Source organism: Gymnodraco acuticeps, unplaced genomic scaffold, assembly GCF_902827175.1.
Source record: "Gymnodraco acuticeps unplaced genomic scaffold, fGymAcu1.1, whole genome shotgun sequence".
NCBI lineage: Eukaryota > Metazoa > Chordata > Actinopteri > Perciformes > Bathydraconidae > Gymnodraco > Gymnodraco acuticeps.
In genome coordinates this window covers 217501-223877 of record NW_022990081.1, presented here as the reverse complement: position 1 = coordinate 223877, position 6377 = coordinate 217501, and positions in this window count along the sequence as shown.

Below are 6377 nucleotides of genomic sequence, written 5' to 3'. Positions count from 1 at the left end.
ACATCAGCAGAGAGGACTCTTTAAAGTAGAGACACTACACTGATATACACCTGAACATCAGCAGGAGAGGACTCTTTAAAGTAGAGACACTACATACTGATATACACCTGAACATCAGCAGAGAGGACTCTTTAAAGTAGAGGACACTACATACTGATATACACCCTGAAACAATCAGCAGGAGAGGACTCTTTAAAGGTAGAGACACTACATACTGATATACACCTGAACATCAGCAGGAGAGGACTCTTTAAAGTAGAGACACTACATACTGATATACACCTGAACATCAGCAGGAGAGGACTCTTTAAAGTAGAGACACTACATACCTGATATACACCTGAACATCAGCAGGAGAGGACTCTTTAAAGTAGAGACACTAATACTGATATACACCTGAACATCAGCAGGAGAGGACTCTTTAAAGTAGAGACACTACATACTGATATACACCTGAACTTCAGCAGGAGAGGGACTCTTTAAAGTAGAGGACACTACATACTGATATTACACCTGAACATCAGCAGGAGAGGACTCTTTATAAGTAGAGACACTACACTACTGATATACACCTGAACATCAGCAGGAGAGGACTCTTTAAAGTAGAGACACTACATACTGATATACACCTGAACATCAGCAGGAGAGGACTCTTTAAAGTAGAGACACTACATACTAGGGGTGTAACGGTTCACAAACATTTCGGTTCGGTACGTACCTCGGTTTTTTGGTCACGGTTCGGTTCGGTACGTTTTCGGTACAGCAGAATTTTTTTTCACAAAACAAAACATATATATATATTTTTTTATTATTATTATTAAACTGTGAATAATGTATTCACTCAAATAAATACAAAATATAATAAAATAAACATTAAGGTGCAGCATTTCGATGAACTGAAATAATCTGTATTTGAACTTTACTGTACTAGTACTCACAAAACATAAACTATTAGTTTGGGGTTTTTAATTATTATTAAACTGTAAATATTCACTCAAATAAATACAAAATATAATAAAATGAACATTAAGGGTGCAGCATTTCGATGAACTGAAATAATCTGTATTTGAACTGTACTGTACTAGCACCTAAGCAGCCAGTTTGACATTAGGACTTGCTTGTCATTGTATTTTCATGTTTTTTTAAAGAAAAAATGAACTTGTCCACATTGCTTGCCGAAAGGGCAGATCTGCTGGCACTAACAATGTCTCCTGCTGTGGAGAACACCCTCTCGCTAGGGACAGAGGTAGCAGATACAGCCAGGTAGCGCTTTGCTAACATTGCAACATAAGGATAGTTGGCGTTTGTAATAGCTTTGGCTCGGTCTGAAGAAGTGGAGGCTTAAATGCTAGCTGGAGTTGGGTTTGCACTTCAGTCTTTTTTCTTTTGGTACCGGTGATATTCACGTTCGGGTGATGCCTTTTCAAAAGAGTGTGCAAGTTTGATGTATTGCCAGCCGCGTAACCAATTTTAGTTGAACAATGCCGACAAACAGCTTTGGTTCGGTCCACCTGTCTTTGTCCGTCATCCTTGTACGTAACTGCAAAACCAAAATGTTCCCAAACCGGAGACTTCAATGATGCTGCAGGATTTTCGAGCTCAACTTTATCTGCGTTCGCCATACATTTTTGACAGTTCCTCAAATTACTGACTACATTTGAACGCATCCCTCTCCAATGTGAGAAAATTACTCTGAATGCTGCGACGCAGCACCTGAGATTACTTCCAAAAAGTTATTCACGTTCTCAATTTTTTACGTTTAACGTTATATTCGTTCGGTACACTTCGGTACACACCTGTACCGAACCGAAGGGCCCGTACCGAATAATTTCGGTACGGGTACGTGTACCGTTACACCCCTACTACATACTGATATACACCTGAACATCAGCAGGAGAGGACTCTTTAAAGTAGAGACACTACATACTGATATACACCTGAACATCAGCAGGAGAGGACTCTTTAAAGTAGAGACACTACATACTGATATACACCTGAACATCAGCAGGAGAGGACTCTTTAAAGTAGAGACACTACATACTGATATACACCTGAACATCAACAGGAGAGGACTCTTTAAAGTAGAGACACTACATACTGATAAACACCTGAACATCAGCAGGAGAGGACTCTTTAAAGTAGACACTACATACTGATATACACCTGAACATCAGCAGGAGAGGACTCTTTAAAGTAGAGACACTACATACTGATATACACCTGAACATCAGCAGGAGAGGACTCTTTAAAGTAGAGACACTACATACTGATATACACCTGAACATCAGCAGGAGAGGACTCTTTAAAATAGTGAATCATATCACATTTGTCTCTTTATAATAGATACATGATGAATTGAGACAAAGACCGACTGATGATTGGTTGTTAATGAAATCACTGAATAATATAAGTTATAATAAGTATTTTCAGGACGTATAGTATAATCTATTTCCATATCAGAAAGAGCTGTATTGACCTCACTCAGCACACCTGAGTCATTCCGTCTCAGACTGGGGTCACAGAGGTCAAAGATCAGCATGCAGACAGCTCAGGACCTACCAGCTGTTTCCTGAGCAGCAGGATGTTCTCCTCCAGGATCTTCTCCTCGGAGTTCAGCTGAGTCTCCTTCTCCTCCTCTTCCTCCACCTCTTCCTCTCGGAGCTCCAGCGCGCCGCGGACCAGCCGCTCCTGTCGCTGCCGCAGAAACTCCAGCTCCTGAAGCCCGGACGCGGCTGCCTCCTGCCGCTCCCGCACCGCGCGCTGCCGCTCCGCCGCGTCCACGTCAACAGCGGTCCTGTCCCGGCTGCAGCGGCCATCTGTGTCCCGCCTGGAGGGCACTGACAGCGGCATCTCCTCCGTCAGAATCCCCGGTGTGAGCTCAGGGTTTCTGGAGCTGCAGGGACTGGAGGAACAACATGGTGCTGGAGGAGGCTGTGCCGCACAGAGGCACCAGCGTCGGATCAACTGAGAGGAATCACCTGGGTCAGAAAACCTGGATTAAGTAACCTGGTTCAATTAACCCGGATAAAGTGACATGGTTCAGTTAAACAAGATGCATAAACCGGGTGAGAAAGTGAATCCAGAATCCGATGCTCTCTCCGTTTCAACCGGTGGTCTCTCGGTCCTCCTGCAGACGCACGGGTGAGATTAATCCGATAAATGAGTCCCAGGTCCGAGTAAATCCCAGCATGCTCCGGTAAATCCGTGAGAAAGAAGCGTGTCTCCGCTGCTGCTGCCGCTCCTCCTGCAGTTACAGATCAGACCAGACTGACCGACTGATCCTCGGCTGCAGGGAGTCCGGTAAACCCCGCCCACCTCCATGGAGCCGCAGGCATGAGCAGCATTGAAAACGAGCGCTTCCTGTAGTCGCCTTCAAATTAAAAATACCTGGGTGAAGATAAAGTGATTGATTTCCTACAGTTAACAATACAACGTGATGTATCTTTAAGCTTTCGCTCTTTTGAAGACAATCACCAAATATGATTAATGAACAATCTATAATGTTCGCCTGTGTTAACCTTAACTAATGCCCTTTTAAAAATAAACAACATTTGTTTTTTATTAATTGTTTTCTTATCAAATTAAACTTTGACTCGTCGTATAATGTTGACGATTGTTGTATTTTATGTTCGACTTCTCACATGTGTAATATTTCTGTTGTGAAATGTCTGAAAATGTATAATAATCACATATCTAGTGTTACTTAAATACAGTAGGCTATTTTTTAAATACTCATAAACGGAACAAATATTTAGGGTTTTTCGTAAATGTAGAAGTACTCAGATCTTGTGCTTTAGTCAAAGTAGAAGTACTCAGATCTTGTACTTGAATACATGTAGAAGTACTCAGATATTGTACTTGAGTAAAAGTAGAAGTACCAGAGTGTAGGAATACTCTGTTACAGTAAAAGTCCTGCATTCAAAATGTTCCTCAAGTGAAAGTAGAAAAGTATCAGCATCAAAATATAGTTAAAGTAGCGACAGTAAAAGTAGTCGTCGTGCAGATTGGTCCATTTCAGAATAATATATATTATATGTTTTATAATGATTGATCATGAAAGTGTTCTCAAAGCTGGTGAAGGTACAGCTAGTTTGAATGACTTTGTATACTGCAGGGTAGCTGGTGGATTTACTCCAGGTGGAACTAAAGTCTGATTTAACACTTGATTATATTTCACATCATTCATCCAGATCTGTAAAGTAACTAAAGGTATTAAATACATGTAGTGAAGGAAAAGTACACCATTTACCTCAGAACTGTAGTGGGGTAGTAAGTACCTCACATTTTTATTTAAGTAAAGCACTTGAGTAAATGTACTAAGTTACTTTACACCACTGAAAAAAGATATCAGTAGAGTTTGAGTAAGAACAAAACACTTTTATTTTGAAGGGCACATTGCCAGTACTTCCTGTCTCCGTGTGTTGAGTTTAGTTGCCTTGATGCTGATCCTTAAAACCTCTAACACTAAACTTCTGTTCAACACAAATCACATTTAAACAGTGTGTGAACACGTCTTTATATAACATACACTGTGAAATGTGTGTACAAATATTACTACATGAGATTAATACATATTTTTACTCACATTTATCAAAAGTCCAGCTCAGTTAATCTTTCACAATATTAAAATAAAACAATTCTAAATATTATGAAACACGATGTTTGAATATATCTGAGATAAATATATTTTAAATATATGTTTTAATGTATAATCTAAGTTTAAGTTATAGGTTTTCATACTTTTTATTTTAAAGTGGACCTATTATGCTATATTGGAAACATATATTGTAGGGCCATACCTATACAAAACATGTCTGTGAAGTGTTTTTCTTAAAATACCAAACAGATCCCCCGTTGTAGCCATGCCTCATACTGCTCATACTGCTCTTTTGCAGCCCTGTTAGAGAAACGCGGATTTTGGGTAAAAAAAACGCGTTTTTATGTAAAAATGAGGAGGCGGAGCTAATGCCTGATCAGAATTCTACCGGAGATAAAGTTAAATTCTGCTGTGATAAAATGCCATCCTGTTCTAAACCACAGCAAGGATTATTTCTGAAACAGTATGGAGCTCAAATGCTTTTTCTCTTGCGGGTTTATCACGGATACAAGCGGCCGAGATGGGTTTTCTCCGCAGGGTGGCTGGTGTCTCCCTTAGGGATAAGGTGAGAAGTTCGGTCATCAGGGAGGGACTCGGAGTTGAGCCGCTCCTCCTTCGCGTCGAAAGGAGCCAGTTGAGGTGGTTCGGGCACCTAGTTAGGATGCCACCTGGGCGCCTCCCTAGGGAGGTGTTCCAGGCACGTCCAGCTGGGAAGAGACCAAGGGGTAGAGGACCAGGTGGAGGGATTATATCTCTTCACTGGCCTGGGAGCGCCTTGGGATCCCCCAGTCAGAGCTGGTTGATGTCGCCAGGGAAAAGAAAGTTTGGGGCTCTCTGCTGGAACTGCTACCCCCGCGACCCGACCACGGATAAGCGGAAGAAGATGGATTGATGGATGGGTTTATCACAAGGTGAGTTCCTTTTTTAATTTCCTGCTTTTTAAACACATGCTCTCTCCAGTACAGGTTAGCTCTGAGTGTTAGCGAGGCTTGCTAATGTAAACAAAGACGAGATTACGTCCAAAACACGTCAGGCGTTGTTTCTGATAGCAACTTTCTGTGGGTCCGGCGCCGATTTGACGTCATATCGACAGCAAATCTGTATCCGCTCGTTGTAGCCATGGATGTATAATAAGAACTGGATACAGCGTGGGAGGCGGGGTCTGGTTCTTTCCTATGAGAGCTGCTCATTGGCTCATCAGGACAAAATGGCCCAACTTTTGAGAGAGCGAAACGTCACAGATTACCCGTCATGCCTGGCTGTCAGAGCAGAAGAACCCGTATGTGCATAGAGGCAGTTGAGTTGCCCCTTAAACCCCGCCCCCCGAGCTCCCACTCTCAGATGCGCGTTCATAATGCAGAGGAAAATCATCTCGCAGAATAACGTTATTAGCACATTTTACAACTTGAGGACCTAAGGGCTATACAAATATTCATACTGGGTAGTTTATTTAGTTTAAAACAATTATCCAACGATTTACAGACCACTCTTTCCCCATGTTAGTCAATGGGAAAAAGTCTTTCCGGGACCAGCGACTGATATGGAAGTGCAGTACTGCCGTTTGGACACAACAAATATTTTCCTCAGAGTCCGGCGAACTTCCTGGGGGCTTGGTTGTTCCTCCGTTTTTAAAGATTTGGGTACGGAGGAAAAGAGAAAGGGTTTTATTTTTTGACGCTGCGTGAGTTCCCCGACACACTGGGGACACATCTTTATGTATAAAAGACATCAAAAAGTGCATTTTGCATGATAGGTCCCCTTTAATACATATTATGAACAT